General features: G+C 34.9%; 1 protein-coding gene and 1 pseudogene across 31 annotated transcripts in view; one reads left to right on the top strand and one right to left on the bottom strand.

The window, feature by feature from the left end:
• NUBPL (NUBP iron-sulfur cluster assembly factor, mitochondrial) overlaps positions 1 to 25,552 on the bottom strand; it is a 231,260-nt gene that overhangs the window by 88,604 nt on the left and 117,104 nt on the right. The window lies entirely within an intron of this gene.
• Positions 1,274 to 2,055, top strand: LOC144320043 (cell division cycle-associated protein 3 pseudogene; annotated as a pseudogene).

Here is a 25,552-nt window from a genome sequence, read left to right as displayed (position 1 = left end):
AGAAGAACTGAAAAGATATTTTTCCAAACGAGACATAATAAATGGCCAAAAAGTTCATGTACTAAAAATAGAATTACCATATGATCCAGCAATCCCACTTCTGGGTATATATTTTCCAAAGAAAATGAAAACAGGGTATCAAAGAGATATCTGCACTTCCATGTTTACTGCAACATTATTCACAAGAGCCAGGTCAACCTAAATGTCTGTCAATAAACAAAAGGATAAAGAAAATGTGGTATGCATATATATATATATGCAATAAAATACTACTCAGCTATGAGAAACAAGAAGACCCTGCCATTTGTGACAAAATGGATGGAACTTGAGGGTATTCTGCTAAGTGAAAATAAGTCACACAGAGAACGACAAATACTGTATGGTATCGTATATGTAAAATTTGAAAAAAGTCAAACTCAGAGAAACAGTAGTAAAGTAGTTGTGAGAGGCTGGAATGTGGGGGAAATAAGGAGTGGTTATTAAAAGGATAAAAACTTTCAGCTATAAAATGAATAAGGTATGAGGAACTATTGTGAAACATGGTGATCATAGTTGGTAACACTGTACTGTGTAATTGTTTTATTTTTATTTTTATTTTTATTTATTTATGATTGTCACAGAGAGAGAGAGAGAGAGGCAGAGACACAGGCAGAGGGAGAAGCAGGCTCCATGCACCGGGAGCCCGATGTGGGATTCGATCCCGGGTCTCCAGGATCGCGCCCTGGGCCAAAGGCAGGCACCAAACCGCTGCGCCACCCAGGGATCCCCTGTACTGTGTAATTGAAATTTGCTAAGAGAGTAGAACTTAAATATTCTCACTAAAAAGGGAGGAAGGAAGAAAGGAAGGGAGGGAGGGAGGGAGGGAGGGAAGTGGGATGGAGGGAAGGAGTAAGGAAGTAAAGAAGAGAAACTGGCTCTCAAAAAACTTGGTACAATGTAAAGGCACCCAGGAGAACATCAAACTAGCAAAGACAAGAATTTGGTTCACTTAGCCCCCACACACATCTATGTATACCATAATCTGTGCTTTAACAGGTTAATAAACACAAACCATATATCCAAAAACAGTACTATCTCATATATAAAGATGCTCAGTACAATATTTTTCAAAATGAAGAAGAAATGGCTCAAACAGCAATATCCTTTAATGAGACAATAGTTAAATTATCAACCAACAAACTGGAGTTGTTATGTACGCAAAGACAGAAGTGCAGTCCAGTATCCTCTCCTCACCCAGGCTGGACCTGGCCCCACACTATTCCTCCTGGTTGAGATGGGCTCACCCAAGAGCATCCCAGTCACTTCAGTGCAGCCTCCACAGCACAAGCATCTGGCTGGGATGGCAGATCTTCATACACTTAGTGCAGGCATCCTGTGCACCCTCATCCAGATGCAAACCCCACAGCCCAACCTACCCACAGAGGAGCACCTCAAAAGTCCTATTCAGGCCCAGGATTCAAATCCCCATTCTCCTATCCTTGGCACTGCATGGATACCATGAAGACTAGTAGTGGAGACCCCCCTTCCCACAAGCCCTCTGGTAAAACAGCTGAATAAAGTCTGTGAGACAGAAGCCCACAAATCAAATCTTCCCCGAGGGCCTGTTATAACCTCAGAGGCACCTTCATCTGAATTGGACTTGCCTCCAAACACCCAGTTATTCCAGATGACACACTGAAGCCAGACTGAGCTCCCTTCCAAGCAAGTGTTTTCCAAGGAGGAAACAAGACAGCTCACAGAAAGCCCTATGGCCAGCCAGGGCTCAAACATCTTGAGAGATCTGAGACTCCTCAATCTTCAGGTTCTAAGCGCAACAGAAAGAAATCAAATGGCAAGGTACTAGAGAGATCTCATTTCACCATCCAGCAAGATGACAATGCCTCTGGAATCCTAACACAAGAGGGTAAGCAGTCTTCTTCCCTAAGTGGAAATGTTAGGGAACTAAAGGAAGGGGGCATTCTGGGAACTGCACTTCTAAAAACTAGAGGCTGAGCAGAGGAGCAAAGCTGGGACCATGACAAGAAAAATCAGCACTTTTCCTTGGTAGAAAACTAGGCCCCTGAGACTCCAGCATTGGGTTCATCCGGGGCCTAGTGATATTCTCTCTTCTCATCCTTCTGTTCCTGGGAGACTCTGAGGAAAGGCTCATTTTCTCTGACTCCTAAACTAAGATAAATGTGTGGGCATATAAATAACTTAGAGATTCATTCTAAAGGCAATTCCAGAAGAGAAGTTCCAAAAGGGAAACTACCAAAGGAAATAGCCCTGGAGCGAATATATTATGCTTTGTTCAATCTCTATAATTCCTTACAATCTCTAAGCTCGTGTTTTCCACATGACAAGCCACAATAAACCTGTGTTGAAAACAGACTTAAATGAGGAAATGAGTACAAGAACAAACAAGCAAATCCACTTAAAATGTGTCTTGGCACAGAGCCAAATCTGAAGAAGTTCCCAGATTTGTATCATTTAATAGAATACAGTGAAGAAGAGAAGCAGATAATGGCATATTTCTGGTGGAAAGGCCATGATCTACAATTCCCATATGCCACATGGATAATGATGAAAGGAACAACCTCTGCCATGGCCCAAATGAGCCCAACTCTGCAGCACATACTGTGTGCTGTGGAGAGAAAGCTTCCTGAGGACACACAGAGGGAATCCACCAGTCTGCATCACATATGTATCTCTAATAAATATTACAGTAAAATTATTTTGTCAGTGAAACACATCATTTTATTCTAATAAACATTATAAACAACTTCCCAAAAGCCATTATGTTGAATGACAATACTTACTTAGATTTATTTATATATTTATATATCATACATACATATATTTGTTTATATATCTTACATACACATATTTGAAAACAAATATATTATATCTTTTGTTTGTTTGTTTTAAAGATTTTATTTACTTATTTTAGAGAGAGACCAAGAGAGAGCTGAAGAGGGGGAGGGAAGGAGGCAGAAGGAGAGAGAGAATATCAAGTAGACACTGTGCTGATCATGGAGCCCAATGTGGGCTCAATCGCATGACCCCGAGATCATGACGTGAGACAAAATCAAGAGTCAGATGTTTAACCAACTGAGCCACCCAGGTGCCCCTTCTATGTTTTTTTTTTTTTCTATAAAGAGAAGATCTCAATAATTTTACAGTTTCATCTACTCTAATGCATTTATCTATAAAGTAATTCTCAGTTCCTTCTTGATGGAAGATATAATTATAAGTGTTTCATTATCATTCACATGAACCAAGAAATGTATGCCAAATTTTCATATCACATATATAAACACATATCACAAATTTTAACCTCTACTTATGTAGATACAAAAAAACAGCTCTTAGACAAAATGTGACATTACCCAAAATACAAATATTTTTAAACAAATGCTAACAGAAAATTTGACATTTTGTGAATTTTCAAAAATCTTTCTGAAGCTTTGCTACAAAGCTAATTCTCTTGCACATGAGCCTTTGAAAACACTTATAAATGAAAATGCCAGTTGAATTTTAAATACTTTCACTAGGCAACAATACTATATACTGTTGATATTCTAAAAGTAAAAGATTAATAATGTTAATCTTCTTAGCATTCGACAGCTTCATAAACATTTAATTTATTCACCCTAAAAATTTTTATTTATTTTTTTAAGATTTTATTTATTTATTCATAAGAGACAGAGAAAGAGAGAGAGAGAGAGAGAAAGAGAGAGAGAGAGAGGCAGAGACAGGCAGAGGGAGAAGCAGGCTCCATGCAGGGAGCCTGATGTGGGACTCAATCCTGGGACTCCAGGATCACGCCTGGGCTGAAGGTGGCGCTAAACCACTGAGCCACTTGGGCTGCCCTCAAAAAAACATTTGTTGAGTACCAATCATATTTGCCACCTATTTGTTGGTAAAGTCCTGGAAATTTAAAAGTGAACAAGAGAGTCAAGTCTTACCACCACCCACCTGTAGTTTATACTCTAATGGGTGGAAACAATGAATAAACAAATAAATACAAAAGAAAATGTCAAATCAGGGTAAGTGCTCCAATGAAAATAAAACTAGATTAAATGATTGTCACAGGTAGCTGTTCTAGGGTGACATTACAATGAGGCCTGAAAAAATAAAAATAAAATGAGACCTGAATGCCAACAGGGGACAGACACTGAAGATCTAGGGGACAAAGGGTCCAGATAGAACATCAAGTTCAAAGGCTCTAAGGTAGGAATGAATTTGGGGTATCTGAGGAAAAGGAAAAAAGCAAATGTAATGTGAGCAAGGGTGAACATGCTAGATATGGGCTAAGTAGAGGTCAGATTGGGTATAATCTGTTAAAATAAAGAGTTTGAATTAGAGTCTAAGTGCAAAGGCTTTTTGTTTTAAATTTAATTATAGGAAGTTTAAGTGTGTATGAAAAGAGAGAACAGAGCAAAATAGATCCATATATATCTATCATTCAGTTTCAACAATTATCAATTCATGGCCAGTGTTGTTTAATTTGTACCTTTACTCATTCTTATCTATTCCTCAGATATTGTATCATTTCATCATATACATTTCATCATATACATTTTACTATATATCACTAAAAGATAAGGACTCTTCTTGCAAATATAACCCCTATCAACATTACTATCATTAAATCTTTATGTTCAAGAATAATTCATTAAAATTACCAACTCCCTAGACAGTGTCCAAATTTTCCTGTGTATTAATTTTTTCTAAAGCTTACTAGTTCAAATCAAACCCAAATAAGGTCCAGATGTTGCAAATAATAAGTTTCTTGGTCTTTTAATCTATAGATTATGATTCCTTCACTTTTTTCTTCTTACAATTTGTTGGGAAAAAAACTGGGTTATTTGTCCTATAGGATTTTCCACACTCCAGATTTCCTGATGGTATCCTTATAGTGTCATTTAACATGTTCCTCTGTCTTCTGTATTTCCTATAAATGATAGGTAGATCTGAATGTTTAACCAGACTCAAGTTCAAATTTCTAGCAAAACTACTCCATAGTTCATGTTATATACTCCAAGTGGGAGGCATACAATATGTTATCTCTACATGCACATATTAGCAGTTAGCAATAATTATCCTACTATAATACTTAATGAGAGGGGTATAAAATATTGATACTATAATTCTATAATTCCTTCTTTACCTATCAACTGAAATACTTCAGTAAAGGAAAAACCTCCTTTGTCAACCATATGCTCCACAGTGTAAGAAAAGGATAAATACTTGATTCTCTTTATTTTCAAGTTTATCAAATAATAAATTGGCTGCTTAGTATACTGGTTAGTTTTATTAGCAAGAAAGTTTTTAAAGACCATTCCGAATACTGTCAGGATAATCCAGTGGTATATAAGAAAGCAAGAGTGAAAGCATAGACACCACTTATGAGGCTCTTGCAGTCGTCTAAATAAATGATAATGGGTTATACTAGGATGGTAGAGAAGATGAAGAGAAGCAGATAGATTAAAGACATGTTTGGAATGTAAAGTCCAGAGACTTAGTCGATAGATTATATATACATGGTAAGGAAAAAAAAAAATCAAGAACAAGTCCCAGGGTTCCAATCGAAGATTCTTGGTTTATGGGAAACACTAAAGGAGGAGCAGATTTAGGGGGAAAAAAATCATCTAGGTAATGGAAAATTAAGTAAATATTTACCAAAGCCTTATACTGGTTTTCTTTTTCTTTATCTTGACTGAAAATAATTAAAAATTTCAGGAAGTAGAAATAAAATAGTTTTATGATATTTTTCAATAACAATTCTTTTTCCCCCAAGAATAAAAATAACACAAATAAGATAAATTTCTACTTTCCTTCTTAGAAAATTAATTTTCTCATCTTTTCTCCCAAATATATTAACAAAGGATATGGTAGGTAAAAAGTTTTACACTTTATCTTAGCCAAAAGGCCGAGAAGCAATACTGGGTAAAGAATTTTAAGACAGTAATAAATATTATTTTTTAAAGACTTTATTTATTTGAGAGAGAGAGAGATAGCGTGTGCAAATGGAGAGAGGGGCAAAGAGAGAGAGAGAGAGAGAGAGAGAGAGAGAAGCAGACTCCCTGAGATCATGACCTGAACTGAAGGCAGATGCTTAACTGAGCCACCCAAGCACTCCAGTAATAAATATCATTTTAACTCAGACTGATTCTCAATCTCTCACATCAGCTAACAGATCACTACAAATTCAATGGATATATAAACAGCTGGGGTACAGGAAAATTAGAAAAACAGCTTAAAAACATTAACCAGCTAGTTGTTACTAGCCAATTAATTTTGGAGGAAGATGGGAACTCCAATTCATCTATTAGAAGCTAATTTTCCATTCTCCCATTTCTAAGTGAGTACTAATCATTTAAATTGTCCTGTTGGGTCCCTTGTCTCTCCCTACAAAGTAAAAGGGAGAATATGGAAGGTTTACAACCAGAAGGAGCCTAACCTCAACCTATTATTAACAGTAATAAAAACAGTTAATATCACTTTCTGAATGACAAGATTTCTAAAGACATAATACTTATATTTTCATATTCAAAATGAATATCAGATCATCTCTGCATAGAAAAATTTCATGTTACCCTATTTTGATAATATATATTTACAAAATATTAACTGGTAAGATAACAATGACAAATGAATCATTTTTATATGTATTATACTTATGGGTAACAGCTAAACAAATGCTACTGATCTCCATTAGGTCTTATAACTATACTTATGTATAAGTATAGCTTATTTCATAGTAACTGGGTTCTAGGACACAATGTCCTTTTAATATGCAATGATAGCTCTGGGTTACATTACCCTACATCAACACTGCCCCTGTTAATTGGACTCTACTGAACTACTCAAAGCAAAAGAAGTACTTCTGCCAGTTAAAAAACCCTGGGTGGCTCAGCGGTTTAGCGTCTGCCTTTGGCCCAGAGCACGATCCGGCAGTCCCGGGATCAAGTCCCGCGTCGGGCTCCGGCATGGAGCCTGCTTCTCCCTCTGCCTGTGTCTCTGCCTCTCTCTGCCCTCCGCCCCCCATCATGAATAAATAAAAAAAATCTTCAAAAAACAAAACTACAAAGTGAGAAAATAAGATAAACACAAATAAATTCTAAATATTACAAATACAGATCAAATATTTTAATAGAGAGGTATCCTAGACCTATAGGAAACTATTGAAAGAAAGAAGTCTGAGTTTATTTGAAAAAGCAATTATGTCTGAAGAATTTTTTTAAAAAAGATTCCATAAGATCTTTAACATATACATTAAAATATATAAAATTACATTACCCTGTGTATAATTATAAAATAGTTTGAATTCTGAGAATTTTCTTTAAGCACTATATTTTATCTTACTTTTAAATGTTTCTCTTGACATTTATTTTAAAAGAAAGATAATTAACTGTTTTGTGCATCTGTGTATTTCTCTTACTGAGAATCAAGAACGTTTTAATGCAAATCAGCTCCACCAAACATCTTCATAGATAACAAAATGTATTCTGAATATCAATTATTCAAAAGTGCATAGTCAGAAGATTTCCAAATCATTTGTTTAAACACAGAATGTACAAACATCAAACACTTTATCTATTAACATTCTCTGTAATACAAAATAGATCCTTTATATTTATATATATGACATAAGGCTGACTGACTCTTAGCCTTAAATTCTTTTGCTAATCTACTTTCTCTATACAAAATAGCACATTTTTTTTCTCATTTCCACTTCATTCCGACTGCCTTCCTGTACCCTTGATAAAATTTTCCCTATTTCTCCTTTCTCATTCTCCCTATCTAGATGCTAAGCAATCCCCAAAATAAATGACAGTTTGTTTCTCCACCAATCTTCTAATATACTATCCTTACCCTGCATATGAGGTGAGAAATAGAGCTATGGCTTTGCCTGACAATACCAAAGCACATATTTTCATTCCCTTAACCTTTCTCATTGCTATTTCTTTGACCTCCTCTCAAAAACACTTTGTCCTACACTCAACTATAAAAACTAGTGTAATATATTTTATAAAGAGTTGGTTAGAATGTCACTTTAATTACTTTAAATGAGTTAGAGATATGCAGACCCAGAATTTCAAGGATTATCTGGTCTTGAAGAAAACTGTTCTTGCTGTTTCAGGATGATTAGTACCAAGACAGCAATGTATCATCATGAGGTATACACCTTCCAAGCAAACCAGACATTACACCATCAATGAAACAGGATATTCACTCATCGGAAGTATTTCATATTCTTAAATTGCATAGTAAATTCAAAATTGAAACAAAGGAGCTGACTGAAAGAAGATATTAACATAACCTGTATTTAGAGTCACATGCTTGTACAAGAGCCACATAAACCATCCACCACTAATTACTTAGGCAATAGGCCTCTCTGGAGAATCAATGAAAATTTTTAGCAAGACATTAGTACTTTTCATTTTACTTTATTCAGCATATTTTCACAATAGCTTATAATTTCCAAACACACACCTTAAATTATGTCAATTATACTTTAACAATTTCTATACACTTATGAAAATATTACTGTGATCAATAAGATATGTATAAATTAGATTTTAGGATGAGAAGGCATTCTGTTCTGCATGTAGAAATTCTCACTTAAGTACGTAGTCTTACTAAACTTAAGACAATGACTTTTCTAACTTTTCTTTCTCATACCTTTTCCCCATTTTTAATGTCAAAGCAATGAAAGGAGGTTATCAACCACTGGAAGATATTGGAGAAATGAGGAGGATATGAGATTACGAAAACAAAAACTGAGCTCTTAATAAGAAAAGGAACCAGGAATTGAGAACTGGTGCAGATATGCAGGCAAGTGTTGAGGTGGGTGGGGGGAAACTTAGTTTTCTGCCATTCTCACTCTTGATACTCTGGACACCCTGAGGAACAGTATTGCAGAGGCAGTTGAGGAGTCTGGGTTCTTCTATTTGTTAACTACTCTGACACACCAAACAAGAGTGTCTCCTTTCAGGAAAACTCTATCCTTATTCCTATATGGGCTCTCACAAAAAAATCCTTTTCCAGTTCTTCAAGGTGTTTTTCTCTAAACTTTGTAGGCACAGGCAAAAGAATGCCTTCCTCAGGCAGGAAATCTTTGGATCATTAAAGAGCAGCACTGAGGGTGCCTGGCCGACTCAGTCAGTGGAATACGCAACTTTTGATCTCAGAGCTATGGCACTGAGCCCCATGTTAAGTATAGAGATTACATAAAAATACATTCTTAGAAGGAAAAGGAAAAGAAAAAGAAGAAAAAAGAGAAGGAAAAAGAAAAAAGAGGAAAGAAAACAGCAACATTAAGAGCCCGATGAGTATGGGTACCATAAATACGAAATGGCACCAATCTGGATAATATGTCATTTCCTTCAGGTAGATTCAGCAACCTGACCATGGAAACATAGAAACTGCAATTCTGATACAGGGATGGGCATCTGAAAGACAAAGAGGACAATGGTGAGAAAATCTTCTAAAGAGTGATGATGAACTTCAGGTTCAGCAAAGAAAGGACTGATAGAGAAAGTAAAGATGTCAAGATTTAAAGGTCTTGGTGAGATTAAACAGAGAACAAGGTGTATTAAGTTAGGGAGTGAGGAAACTAGAAGGTTAAAGTCAGAGTAGGATACTGAAATATAATATTCAGAGGTATAAAAGTTCTCATAGTAACAAAAGACTATGTGAAAGGATTGCTGAAAGAGAATGGAGTCAGAATAAAATTTATAGAAGTTGAGATGGAAGAATTAAAACAGATGACCCAGGATGATGTCCTAAGTCAATGTGGAAAGAATGCAAGCCAAATGCCAAAGCTCTTGATAGGTAATGAGGACTGATCTAAATTCTTGGTGGTACTTCCTATATGGTCCACTGATATGTACACTCTTGTACATCTCTTTCTCTAATCTAATTTCTCGACCAACTTATTTTAAAAAATTCTATGGATATCTACCCAATCTTGTTAACATATCAGCTCCATAGAAATATTCTTTGCCTAACCGCCGAAGTTTTAAAAATGAATATAAATGACTAAATATTATATAACAGAGTTTCCCCTCACTTTCTCCCTGAAACTTTACTTTCTGAGACCAGGAATGGATATACCTACATAACAAAACACAATTCTGAAAATTCATAAATCACAACAAAAAACTGGAAAGCATAGTTAATTTTAAGACACTTCTTCACATAGGAGATTAGAAAAACCAGGGCAGCCCAGGTGGCTCAGCTGTTTAGCGCCGCCTTCAGCCCAGGGCGTGATCCTGGAGACCTAGGATTGAGTCCCACGTCGAGCTCTCTGCATGGAGCCTGCTTCTCCCTCTGCCTGTGTCTCTGCCTCTCTCTCTCTCTGTGTCTCTCATGAATAAATAAATAAAATGTTAAAAAAAAAAAGGAAATTAGAAAAACCTTACTCCCAATCAACTAATCAACTAACAAATACCTTGTTACCAGAAATAATAAAATTTGAAGGTAATTCCTCTCCTCAGACATCAGGTGACACATTCTTGCCTTGGGCTGTCCAGATTATCATTACTTTCTTGGCAGAAAGAAAATACATAGAGAGCTATTTAAATATATTCCTCAAAGTACCTAGAAGCATACCAAATAACAGAGTATAAAATTAAAACAAGAGTGGGAAGACAAGGAACTAATGAGAGCTCATCCCAATCATCTGAATCTGAGAATCAAGCTCACAAAATTTAGTCTATAAAAAAGCAAAACTCACATGACAAAATCCCTTATCACAAGCTCTGTAAGGTTGTAGCCTCTGGTGAAAAAAACACCCAATGATTGAAAAAACCATCCAACTGGCCATCTCTTATCTCAGTTCTTTAAATAATTTTATTTTCAAATTATTTTTTCCTGAGTAATTAAGCTCCTGTTGCATTTGTGACATATATAGCCTGGAGGTAAAACAAATCACAATAATTTAGGTGAAACTGAGCATATCAAATACCTTGTTCAAAATATGTGAGTTATGACATAAGTAGTAAGAGTACTTTTAAAGTTGGTATTGAAAACTTAAAAACACTCAAATTCTCAAGTTTTGTATTTAAATATAAAAGTAACCATGCAAAATTTGTAGAAGGCCAGCATGAACCATTATTTTTATTTATTAAGTAAAAAGTGAGCTTCCAAATGAAAAATGAACAATTTCAAAGAAAAAAATAAATGAAACAGAAAGGTCAGAGATAGAAGGGTTATGGGTTCAAACTGCCTCTACTCTTTTCTATTAAGAAAGAAAGAAGTAATTCAACTATTAAGTTCAACTAGCAAGACCAGAAAATTTTACTCATTATTGTAGTCCTGCATATATACCCTAATGAAAAGATGTATAAGTAGGATACATATGGAGATCACTGTCAAATCTGAGGGTAGTGATAATATATACGGTCACTTGATTTACGACCAAAGTGCCACTATAACTAAGTATTGGAACAACTGGATATCCATATGAAAAATATAATTAGGGTCACCTGGGTGGCTCAGCAGTTGAGTGTCTGCCTTTGGCCCAGGGCATGATCCGGGTCTGGGGATCAAGTCCTACATCAGACTCCCTGCTGGAAGCCTGCTTCTCCTTCTGCCTATGTCTCTGCCTCTCTCTTTCTATCTCTCATGAATAAATAAATAAAATCTTGAAAAAAAATATAATTAACTTCACTCTTATTTCACACCATATTAAATATTAATTTGAGAGGGATCATAGACCTAAATGTGAAAGCTGAAATAACTAAGCTTCCAGAAGAAAATATAGAAGAATATTTTTGTGAGTAGGGTAGGAGAAATTTCTTAAATAATATGTAAATCTACAAGAAAAACATTTGATAAATTATACTTTATCAAAATATTTTATATCAAAAGTCATTACTAAAGAAGTAAAGATACAAGCACAGATTAAGAGATTATTGCAATACATCTAACAAAGGGCTCATATGAAAAAAAAAACAAAGGGCTCATATGCAAAATATATAATGAATTCCTATTAGTAAGAGACAAACAATGCAATTTAAAAATGGACAGAAAACATAAATAGATCCTTCATAAAAAAGGAGATACAAAGAGCCAAAGAGTTTCATTTCCTCAATGAGGAAATGAATATTAAAGCCACAATGAGATACCACAACATATCCAAGAGAATTGCAAAGAGAGAAATCATACCAAGTGTTGACAAGGATGTAGAACAACTAGAACTCCCCTATATTAAAGGTTGGAGATTAAATTGAAACAACTACTCTGTAAAATCCCTTGGCAGAAAAAAACCTAAAATTTAACATATATTCACTCCAAAACCCAGCAATCTCACATCTAAATATATACCAAAAATGAAATTAATTCATCTGTATACCATAAAGCATGCATAAGAATGTGTATAGCTGCATTACTCATAATAGCCCCAAACTAAAAACAATCCAAATAGCAAAGAGAAAGGATATATTGTGGAATACTATATAGCAACAAAAAGAACAAAGGAACCACCAGACAGATCTGGAAACATTGAAGGCTCCTGAACTTCCTGCCTGCCATCAGCACACCAAGTGTATAGCAACACACAAGGCAGTTCCTTCTGAGTGAAATCCAGAAAGTAGTTCGGTGATATGGTTTCACTTACATGTAGAATCTAAAAACAAATGACAAACAAAATAAACAGAAACAGATGTACAAATACAGAGAACTGGTTGTTGCCAGAAGGAAGGGTAGTGGAAAGATAGGCTAAAGCAGGTAAAAGGGATTAAGAAGTACACACTTAAAATAAGTCACAGGGATGAAAAGTACAGCATAGGGAATATAGTCATTACACTGTATGATGTGTATACCGTGACAGATGGTAACTACACTTATAGTGTTAAGTACTGCATAATGTATAGAATTACTGAATCATCATGTTGTACACTTGAAACTAATAAAACATTGTATGTCAACTACACTTCAATAATAAAAATTTAAAAACATATTCCAATGGTATTTTTTTTCTTTCAAGATTTTATTTAAATTCTAATTAGTTAACATATAGTGTAGTATGTTTTAGGGGTCCAAGAAATAGAATAAACAATCCTAAAATTTGTATAAAACCATAAAGACCCTGAATAGCCAAAGCAATCTCAAGAAAAAAAGAAGAACAAAGCTAAAGGCATCATACCTCCTGATTTCAAACTGTACTATCAAGTTAAAGTTATCAAAACAGTATGACATTGGCAAAAAACAGATGCATAGATTAGTGGAACAAAATAGAGGCCAGGAAAAAATTCAAGTATATATGTCCATAAATTTTCAACAAAGGAGACAAGAGGGATGCCTGAATGGCTCAGTGGTTGAGGGTCTGCCTTCAGCTCAGGGCGTGATCCCAGAGTCCCAGAGTATGTCTCTCATGAATAAATAAATAAAATCTTACAAAAGAATCAAAGGAGACGAATATACAACAGGGAAAAGATAGTGTCTTTAATAAACGGTGCTGAAAAAACTGGAAAGCCACATACAAAAGAATAAAGTGGGGCCTCTATCTTACACCATATACAAAAATCAACTCGAACTATATTAAAGAAATGAAAGTAAACTTGAAACTATAAAACTACTAGAAGAAAACAGGGGGTAAACTCCTCAAGTCAATCTTGGCAATGATTTTTTTGGATGTGACACCAAAAGCAGAGGAAACAAAAACAAAAGTAAACAAGTGGGACTACATCAAACTAAAACACTTTTTTGAAAAAAATATTTATTTATTTATTCATGAGAGACAGGGAGAGAGAGAGGCAGAGACACAGAGGCAGAGGCAGAATCAGGCTCCCCATAGGGAGCCCGATGTGGGACTCAATCCCGGACCTCAGATTACACCTTGAGCTAAAGGCAGATGCTCAACCACTAAGCCACTCAGACATCCCAAAACACTTCTGCTCAGCAAGGGAAATCATCAACAAAACAAAAATGCAACCTATAGAATGGTAAAAAATATTTACAAACCACATATCTGACAAAGGGGTTAATATCTAAAATACACACACATATAATTCAATAGCAAAAAAACAAAAACAAAAACAAAAACCCACAACCCTCATTTAAAAATAGACAAAGGATAAATCTTTAAAAAAAAAAAAAAAGAGGTGGCTCAGTTGGTTGAGCATCTGCCTTTAGCTCAGGTGTAATCTGGGGTCCGGGATCGAGTGCTCAATCTTGGTTTTGGATCAGCTCATGCTCGGGCTCTTGGTTTTGGATCAGGTCATGATCTCATGAGTTAGGAGATGGAGTCCCGTATCAGGCTTCATGCTCAGCAGGCATCTTCTTGAAGATTCTCTACCTCTGCCCCTTTCTCTCCTCGCTTTCTCTCTCTCTCAAATAAATCTTAAAATAAATAAATTACTTAAATAAAATGGGAAAAGGGCTTGAACAGACACTTTTCCAAAGAAGATATACTAATAGGCAATAGGTACATGAAAAGGCACTCAACATCACTATTACCAGGGAAATGCAAATCAAAACTACAACGAGATATTACTTCCACCTGTCAAGATGTTTATTATACAAAAGATAAAAGATAAATGCTGGCAAGGATGTGGAGTAAAGGGAAATCTTATAAAATGTTGGTAGAAATGTAAATTGGTATAGACATTATGGAAAACAGTATGAAGGTTCCTCAAGAAATTAAAAACAGAACTACTATCACTTTCATGTGGAAATCTTTGGGAAAAAAAGAGATGAATTAATAAAACAGAGTAGAATGGTGGTTACTAGGGGCAGAGGGATAGAGAAAATAGGGAAAGGGCAGTAAAAGTATCCAAACTTTCAGTTACACGATAAATAAGGTCTGAGATGTAATGTATAACATGGTGACTACTATTGATAATATTGTATAATTGAGATTTGCTAAGGAAGAACTTATGGGTGCACACACAGAAATATGTGAGGTGATGGATATGTTAATTAACTTGGTGGGAATTCTTTCACAATGTATATACATATCAAACTATCATGCTGTACACTGTAAACACATTTTAATTCTATTTATCAATTTGCCTCAAAAAAGCTGAAAATGAAGAACAAGAATTCATGTAAAAACATGGACGGGTCTCACAGCATTATGTCAAAAGAAAAAAGTAAAACATAGAAGATTCTATTACATGAAGTTTAAGGACAAGTAAAACTTATATTTAAGAAAGTAATATACTAAAGTAGACCTCAGGTTCTCGCCACACGCAAAATAAAGAATTCTTAACTATGTAGGGCAATGCATGCATTAACTAACCTGCTTGTAATAAACATTTAAAAGTATATGTATGCCACCTCATCACATTGTGCACTTCAAATATATACAATTCTATTCGTCAATTATAACGCTAAAAAATAAACATGCACGTATAAATATATAACAGTCAATCATATACTAGTTACCTCTAAAGTAAGCACTGAGTGGAAAGGCACAAGAGGGTACACCATGGGGAATTAAAAATGTTCTAGATCTTGATCTGGATAGCAGTTACGCAGATGTGTATAATATATTAATACTAGTGCATCTTATACACTTCACTGTTAAATAGTTTTAAAATGGTGATTTTAAAGTTAGGGAGTTGGAAAAAAGGCAAAAATAAGTGTCAAAAAAGTCTGAAGGGAAAAGTAACATCACAAACGGCTTGCCCAGTCCTTTGGGGAAGTAATATGGCTTTTTATACATACTTATATGTATATTCATAAAAGAAAAAGTCTCTGCCATATACAGAAAATATTTTTCACACTAATACTTATAATGGGGAGGGCAAACACAACACGAAATTTCTAGTAATGAGGAAAAGTTGGGAAGATTGAGTCATACATACTCACTCTGAAATACACAGGTATCATAATGGTGTCACCATTTATTAAAAGGAGGTTTTGGATCCCTGGGTGGCACAGCGGTTTAGCACCTGCCTTTGGCCCAGGGTGCGATCCTGGAGACCTGGGATGGAATCCCACGTTGGGCTCCCGGTGCATGGAGCCTGCTTCTCCCTCTGCCTATGTCTCTGCCTTTCTCTCTCTCTCTCTCTCTCTCTGTGTGTGACTATCATAAATAAATAAATTTTTTTTTTAAAAAGGAGGTTTTACCTGCCACTGTAACAGTTTGTAAAGCAGACTTCACCTATTCATAACACAGGTGAAATATAAACAAGTGTTATACTTGTCTGACTGTTGAAGATTATGAATGGATACTTACTCTGACTTTAAAACCAAGGAAGCAGTTCTGCTTTTTTTTTTTTTTTTTTTTTTTAGCAGTTCTGCTTTTAAAAGAATTAGTAGGATACATCTAAAGAAAAGGCACAGACTAGAGAGATACTGTTCTCCCAGTCTCAAACCATATATTCAAATGCTCTTAGTCCCTGGTTCACATAACATTTATGAAAGCAAACAAGGTAGAAGTCACAGCATATATTCCATAATTTTCCTGCTGTTTGAAATAGCTGCCTTTGCCTTGAATTCATTCTGCATGGAAAGCTAGCTCTACAGCAATAACAAAATGAAACAAAGAAACTGACCTGAGCAATAGTTCTTTTTTTTTTTTTTTTTTTGAGCAATAGTTCTTAACCAGGTGCAATTTTGACCTCATCCTCACCACAGGACATTGGTACTGTCTAGAGAAAAATTTAATTGTCACAAAGGAGGCTGCTATGGACATTTAACAGACAGATGTCAGACGCTTTTCCAGTGCCCAAGCCAGCCCTATGCTCCCCCAATAAAAAAAATCACCCAGTCTAAAATGTCAGTAGCAAAAACTGCGAGTTGCCAAACTATAAAATGTCATCAGATTACCCCGACTCATATTCTTGCCTATAATCTGGAGGTCAATGGCCAGATTTAGAGACAATACTGCATTCACAGAAGACAGGCAGAAAAAAAGAAAAAAAAAAAAAAGAAGACGACAGGCAGCTAGTAGAAACACTGAGTAGATACAAAATATTCTTAGAACCTATCTGTGACTGAAGTACATGGTATTCCTGCTGCAACATTTCATATCCTCTATTATAAATAAAATCCAACATCTATTTAAAATGTGGTAGCTTGGGATGCTTGGGTGGCTCAGTGGTTGAGCACCTATCTTCGGCTCAGGGGGTGATCCCAGGATCAAGGATCGAGTCCTGCATAGGGCTCCCTGTGAGGAGCCTGCTTCTCCCTCCGCCTGTGTCTCTGCCTATCTCTCTGTGTCTCTCATGAATAAATAAATAAATATTTTTTAAAAAATGAATAAAATGTGGTAGCCAAAGCAATAGTCAGAGAGATAGTTATACTATATTTGTGATTCAAAATGATATTCGATTAAAAATTTAGAAAATAATAATAAACCTTGAGAAAACAGAAGAGGAAAGTAATTTAAAACTGAAGAAATTTATGCTCTACAAACCAAAAGCTGGAGATTTAACCTTGACAGTAAACCATTACAAAACTATATTTAACAGAAGAGAATTATAGACCAGCATCCTTCATGAGCGCTGAAAGAAAACCCTTTAAGTATTAGAAAAAGAAATCCAACAAAATATAAAAGTGAAATACATCATGACAAAGTAGGATTTAATCTCAGGAATACAAGGTTGGTTTATTTTTTTTTTATTTTTTTTTTTTACAAGGTTGGTTTAATTTACAAAAAAATAGTTTATCAATTGGTAGAATAAAGAAAAACTATTTGATCATCTCAACAAATGCAGAAAAAGCATCAAATACCCGTTATTAATAACTTTTCAGCCAAGTACGAACAGAACTATCTGAAGCAGATGGATAGTATCTATGAAAAAAGTACAACTAACAAATATATTTAATGGTGAGATACTAAATGCTTTTCCCCAAAGATCAGGAACAAGGTGAAGAAATCCATTCTCATCATTTCTATTCTATGATGTACTGGAAAATCTTAGTGCATTACAACAAGAAAAAGAAACAAAAGCCATAAATATTGAATTTCTAACAATGAGAAATGCTGGAAGATTGAATTATATATTCTCACTTTATTTTTTTAAGATTTTATTTATTTATTCATGAGAAACATAGAGACAGGCAAAGGGAGAAGCAGGCTCCCTATAAGGAGCCCGATGCAGAACTTGATCCTAGGACCCCAGGATCATGACCTGAGCTGAAGGCAGACGCCATTGAGCTACCCAGGTGCCTCTATACTCACTTTAAAAAGTACAGCTATTGTAATGAGGTTCCATTTGCGGAGAGGATGTTTTATGTGCCCCTGTAGCAGTTTGTGAAGCATGCTTCAGATATTTATCACACAAGTGAAATATACACAAGTAATATGCTTTTTTGACCAAGATTCTTTATTCCTAGATGACACAAATGTATGCAGAAGACTGTATGAAATATACAAAAGTTACCAGGTTAAATAATTTAGTTATGTAGTAAGATGCAAGATCAATATATGAAACTGGATTGTGTTTCTATATACTGGCAGAATGAAATTAAATGAAATTAAAAACAAAACTATTGTTTTAAATATTTTTAAAGCCTAACAAATGCAAGAAATACAAGTTTACTAAACTACAAAATACTACCAAAATTTTTTTACAAACCTAAATAAATGACAAGGTATATGATGTTTAGAAGATTAGAAGATTCAATGTCATTACGTTAGCAATTCAATCCAAACTGAGCTAGAGATTCCACACAATCCCTAGCAAAATTCCAGCAAATGTTTATTTTGAAGATTTTGACAGGCTAATTCTAAAATTTCTATGGAACTGCACGTGATCTAAAATTCCCAAAACAATCTAAAAAGAAAACAAATCTATAAGTTTTATATCACAGCACTCAAGAACACACAGCATTGGTGTGAGGCAGATAACAGAATAAAGAATCCAAAAACAGATCCCATCACATACTCACATGTCTGTCTGTCTGTCTATCCATCCATCCATCCATCCATCCATCCACCCATCCATCCATCCACACATGGACAATGTGGAGGTTAAGCGCAATGACTCCTTTACCCACGCTGCCAAAAATCCACATATAATTTGGATTATATGTAACTACTAATAGCTACCACTGTTTGGAAGCCTTAATGATAACATAAACAGTCAATTAACACATATTTTGTATGCTATATAATGCATTCTCACAATAAAGTACACTAGAGAAAAAAATTGTATTAAGAAAATCATGAGGAAGAGAAAATTTATTACTGTACTGTATTTACAAAAAAAAACCATGTATAAGTGGACCCATGTGGTTCATGAGCCAATATATTGTAAATATATTAAATAAAAATCTTTAAAAATATATATCCTGGTTTACTTCTCCAGTTGAAACCTAATACAGATTTTAAAAGATGTTAGAAACATATGAACCAGTTGCAATTTATTTATTTGGGTATAGGCTTGAACAAAATGTAAAAAAACTTCATAAAACCATTGAGAAAATTTAAACACAGACTAAATATTTGACAATATTAAGGGGTTTTTGCTGATTATTTTCAATGTAATAATGGTATTTTGGGTATTCTTTAGAAGTCTGTAAGATGCAAATGTAAAACATAAGATATTCCTATATTCTTTACAGAATGGCTAAAAGCAAAAAGAATGACAATATCAACTACTGACAAGATTGTAAAGCAAATGGAAACCCATACTGGAGAGGACTAGTATAGAATGTTTTTAATAGCAGCTTTATTCATAATAACCACACACAAGAAAAACAGACAATCCAGCTGTCCATCACTTGTCCATCAACAAGACAGTAAATAAACAAGTTGTGGCACATTCATATAATGAAACATTACTCAGCAATAAAAAAGACCAGTTTACTAATACGCGTGGCATTGACAAATCTCAAAAACTTTATATTGAACAAAGGCAAAACTAATCTGTGATTTAAAAAATTCAGAAAGTGATTGTCTTCAGGCGTAGGGAGAGAACTGAAAAGGAACACTAGGGAAGTTTCTGTTGTTATGGAAATGCTCTTTCATTTTGGATATTAAATACATGGATGTACCCAATATCTAAAATTCACCAAAGCGTTCACTTATTCTGGCATCTTATTATATGTCAAGTATACTTCAATAAAATAAATACAACCAACCTACAAATTTTGTCAATAAAACCAGAAGCTGGGATGCCTGGGTGGCTAAGCAGTTGAGCATCTGCCTTCAGCCTAGGGTGTGATCCTGGGGTTCCTGGATCGATCCCCACATCGGGCTTCCTGCAGGGAGCCTGCTTCACCCTTTGCCAGTGTCTCTGCCTCTCTCTCTCTCTCTCTCTGTGTCTCTCATGAATAAATAACTAAAATCTTTAAAAACAAAAAAACCAGAAGCTTTTTTTCTCAAAAAAGACCAGTAAAACAAAATAACATTCTGACAAACCTCATTACAAAAACATTAGAAATAAGAAAAGGGATTTAACAGCTATGAAAGAAAGTTTTGATGTTGTAATAGAATATAAGTACAACATACCAATAAAATTTTCAAACTACATAAAATGGATCATTTCCTAAGAAACTAGAAATTAATAAAACTGACACAAGAAGAGGTAGAAAACCTGAATGAATAAATAAATAATACAAGAAAATAGAAAACAGTCAAAGATCAATTCATAAACCTGTGAAAATAAATAAAGGAAATCTCATTTAAAATGGAGTTGGGAAGCCCTGAAGAAAGAGCTTTTGTGCATGTACCATCCATTGTAGCCTACATAACCATCAGGAAGAAGGAAGTTAAGAATTATTGGAACCAAAAAAAAAAAAGGAACCAAAAAAAACAAAAAGAATTATTGGAACAAAGTAGTATGGTTTTCACACAGTAATTTTATCTCCTGCCTTTAAGGAAGGAAGACCCCTCCCTGCCCTAGCAACAACATACTAACCACTGATTGCCGCCAATGAGAAACCATCACTACCTCAAACTCTTGTTTTTCATCAATAAACCTTTGTTTAAACAACTTTCCCCAATTTCCTCCTAAAACCTAATAAAAGCTGATCTTTCCATTGTCTCTTTGAACCTGGCTATGGTTCACTACAGCTTGCTTGTCCTGAATTGCAATTCCTCTGCTACTCTTGAATAAATTCATTTTTTATTTAAATAAAACTTACTCCCTGCTCTATTTAAAGTTAACTCCCCAAAAGGCATTTGATGCACAGAGTTTTGAGGAAGAATTCTTCCAATAAGGAAACTAATACTCCAAAAAAAAATTATTGTAATCCTACATTTAAAAACTGGTACACTTAATCCAGCAGTGCATTAAAGGAATATGATCCTAAAACTACAAAATTTGTTGAATACCAAAAATTTATTAATGTAGTTCATTAAATTAAGCAATTAAAAAATGTTTAAGGGGTGCCTGGGTGGCTACGTCAGTTAACATCTGTCTTTGGCTCAGGTCACGATTCTGGAGTTCCAGGATCAAGACCTGAATTGGGCTTCTTGCTCAGCAGAGGAGTCTGTTTCTCTCTCTATTCCTCCCCACTGCTCGTGTACTCTTTCTCTCTCTCTCTCTCAAATAAATAAAAATCTAAAACAAATGTTTAAAAATCATTACCATTAGTGTCAAACGAAGGGCTTGATAACTCTCATTCCTCAGTTTTTTAGAATTTGCAATATACAACTAACCCTTGAACAATGTGGAAATGAGGGACACCCATCCTCCATACAGTCAAAAATCCATGTGTAACTTTTGACTCCATAAAAATTTAACTACAAATAGTCTACTGCTGACTAGAAGTTTTACTGATAATATGAACAGTTGATTAACATATATTTTGTATATGTATTGTATACTGTATTCTTAAAGTAAGCTAAAGAAAGGAAAATGTTAAGAAAATCACATAGAACTTTTAATTGGTGGAGCCTGAGCCAGTATGGTGGTGCCTGAGTAACCCAGTTGGTACCAGGAGTGCCCACACCTCCCTCTGATCAGTGGGCCCTTCCCTCACCTCCTTGTGGTGTCATCCTCCTGATCATTTTTGGACATGCCTTCTAGAAACCAGTCTGGCCCAGTAAAGATGGTGATCCACCCCTTTCTACACTGGAATTTAGAAGGTTGAGGATGTCATAAAAAGACTTTTGTCTTTGGAAATGGCCAATGAGAAGAAGTAGCTAAAAACTGAGCAAGAGCAGTTATTGAAAGATCATGGCAAAGTATGTGAGAGTATGTGAGAACACCATTTCCTTGGTGGCTCGAATTGTTGCCTTTAACTGTCAAGCTCTGCAATTATAAAGGACACATGCACAAATATTGAAAGAACAAGCCCACAAACACTATCCACCGATGAGCATCGATCAGAGGAAAAACATGCTCAGAAACTCCAGAAGAGTTTTTGGAGCTATAATGTCTTTGAGAAGACATGCAAGGAGCTGGAGATTGAGTGCACCTTTCCCCTCTGTACTACTGAAAAGCCCACCACTGCTGGTGACCAAGAAGGCTCTGTGCATCTAGGTTTTCCAGGAGACAAAAGCTGAGAAAGCAGGGAGGGGATAAAAGGCCTTAAAAGCTGAAGCAGAAACCTGGAAACAAGGCCAGAAGAATCTAGAGTGGCAATCAAAACAAACAAAAAAACCCAGTGAGTTTTAGAAAAACCATAAGGTCAGGAAAATACATTTACAGTACTGCATTTATTAGAAAAAAAAAATCCACGTATACGCAGACCCATGCAGTTTAAACCATGTTGTTCAAGGGTCATCTGTACTTCAAGTTTTTAAACACAGTAAAAAATAAATAAATAAATAAATAAATAAATAAATAAATAGACACAGTAAAGCTTTGAGAGTATGTGAAGAAGGTGCTATCTGTTTTTGATAGGAAGAATCTGAAATATAGAATAATTAAATGAGTTGCACAGAGCCTAATCCAACTTTTTAAACTAAGAAAGTTAAATAAGGAATGAAATAAAGTCAGCATAAGTAATAAAAGAACTAAAACTTGAGTTCAGCTTCCTTTCAATACAAACAACCAGAAATCTGGAATCAGCTTGAATTTCAAATCCCATCCTTAATTTATATTATGAATCTGACTAAATTAAGACTCAGATTATCTACCAGTCATGTTTTTTTCTAAGTTTTTTCTAAGAAGGTCTCAAAAAGGAGGTAGTGCCATTCCTGAATGTTACAACAATGGATAGTTGCCACAGTGCTGAGTATTTGACTCTGGGTTTCAGAGCACAGGGCATTTCCAGGAATCAGTCTCTCAGCTATCCACATTGAGACTTGAAAGTACTTTTTGAGCATCTCATGAGCAAAGTGTTCTTTGATTCCATTCCTGACACCTAAGTGTCAGTACTTAGGTACTAAGTACTTAGTATAGTATATATAGTAGTATATATACTAAGTATATCTACTAAGTATAACTACTAAGTACTTAGTAGTACTAAGTATATTAGTACTTAGTAAATGTTTTTGTTAAATGATTGAATAGAGGGAGGGAGAAGTTATAGCAAAAAAATGAGCACTCCATGGACTAAAGTAAGTGAAAATTGCATTAGCATAATAGTATCCATTTTAGAAGTAATGATAAAATCTATAGGCACAAAAAAAAACTAATGTATCTAAGTCAAACTTATTATATATACTAAGTATGGAATTTTGAATTCAAGGTGGCTCTCAATTTCCTGTTATCTGTGTTGAATGTCTATGTCTCTTACCTTCTTTGTATTTTCCATTTCTCACATTCATTTCACTGTGGATTGTTTCTTCAACCTATCTTCTGGTTCACTAATTCTCTTTTCAGTTTTATCTAATCTGATGTTAAAATTAAAGATGAAGTTTTAAATACTATTTTTTCAGTTTTAGAATTATCTAGTTCTTTTTCAAATCTGCTAGGTAATTTTTTCTAGCTTCCAGGTCCTTGCTGAATTTTCATTCTGGGCTTTATTTCTTTGAACGTAGCAAGCTTAGTTGTTTCTATTTTCTGTTATATCTGCTAATTATTCTTACTCATATGCTTTTTCCCCTTTTATGCCTGATTATTTTGCTTGCATTTTGGACAATGTAATTGAAAAAAATTATTTCAAAAAAATAACCTGATACATTGGATATCATGCTCTTCAACAAAGAATTTTCATTTACTTACTTCTCTATCAATCCAAGACCATTACAACCCAAGTTCTAGACTTAAAATTCCCTGATCTAGCAGATGTTTAAAAGTTGTGTTGCAAGATTTTAGGAGGGCAAATTATCATCAATTCACTCCTACTCTGAGGGACCAGTATTTTGCAGTTCCAGCTCAGAGTAAGGGCAGATGGCTCTTAGCACACTATATTCAGTTTTTACTTATATCCCTCAGTTTTGTGAAACACCTGAAAGCAGAAATCAGTTTCGAAGCTGGTAGGCTCTAATCAATAAATATACTTAGAAAAGAAAAGTACTTTTGAGAAAATGGGGTTATTCATCCTCTCCCAGATTCTTCTAAGAACTTCTGTTTCATATTTTACCAGCTTCTTTAGTTGTCTTTAGGAGTTAGTACAAATTACCTAGACTGCCATCATATAAACAGAATCTTGCTCTAAATCATTAAATCTATATAAACTAAGAATAAAAGGAAATGTCCTTAACTTGATAAAAAAAAAACACGCAGCAAACCCTACATACTAGTGAAAGAGGAGAAATATTGCCGTCAATATATGTGAGACAGGATGACTACTGACACTATTATTACTTAGAATTTAACTAGGGATGCTAGACAATCAATTAAGAAATATAAACATTATGAAAGAAAGGACCACCTATCTAGAAATTCTTTTTTTTAAAGATTTTTAGATTTATTTATTTAGAGAGACAGAGTGCAAGCAGGGGGAGGAACAGAGGGAGGAGGAGAGAGAGAGAGAATCTCAAGCAGACTTCCTGCTGATCACAGAGCCTAACACAGAACTTACTGTCATGACTCCAAGATCCTGACCTGAGACGAAATCAGGAGTTGGACGCTCAACCAACTGAACCACCCAGGTGTCCCTACCTAGAAATTCTATTGAAAAGCTATTACAATAAATAATACTGTTCAGATGGGCAAATACTGGAAAAATACATAAAATGAATTTCCTAGACAATAGCAATTACTAATTAAAATATACACACAAGCAAAAAGGTTCCATTTGTTTAGAAATAATAAGAGTTTAATTTTTTTTAAGATTTTATTTATTCATGAGAGACCAGAGAGAGAGAGACAGAGGCAGAGACACAGGCAGAAGGAGAAGCAGGCTCCATGAAGAGAGCCTGACATGGGACTCGATTCCCGGTCTCCAGGATCAGGCCCTGGGCTGAAGGCGGCGCTAAACCGCTGAGCCACCCGGGCTGCCCTAGAAATAATAAGAGTTTAGATGTAAGTTAAGTAATATGATGCTTTCATCTTTATGTTCCAACAACAAAAAACTTGTACATTTAAATATAGGTTTCTGTGTTATGGATCATTTATAAATAGGTAAGAGATTTGGAATATAAACTTCACTGAAATAAATTGGTCCTTTTTTACTTTTATTTTTTATTTGTTTATTATCTAATTCCCTTACTAGATTATGCAAGGCAGAATGGACTGTGCCTGATTTGCTCATCATTATATATTCTGCATACAGTAAGATATATGTACTTGTTGAATAATTATAAGTGAATAAACTCAATTTT

This window comes from Canis aureus, chromosome 9 (assembly GCF_053574225.1).
Source record: "Canis aureus isolate CA01 chromosome 9, VMU_Caureus_v.1.0, whole genome shotgun sequence".
Taxonomy (NCBI): Eukaryota; Metazoa; Chordata; class Mammalia; order Carnivora; family Canidae; genus Canis; species Canis aureus.
The sequence above is the reverse complement of the archived record's forward strand: the minus strand, read 5'-3'. Positions and strand labels throughout refer to the sequence as shown.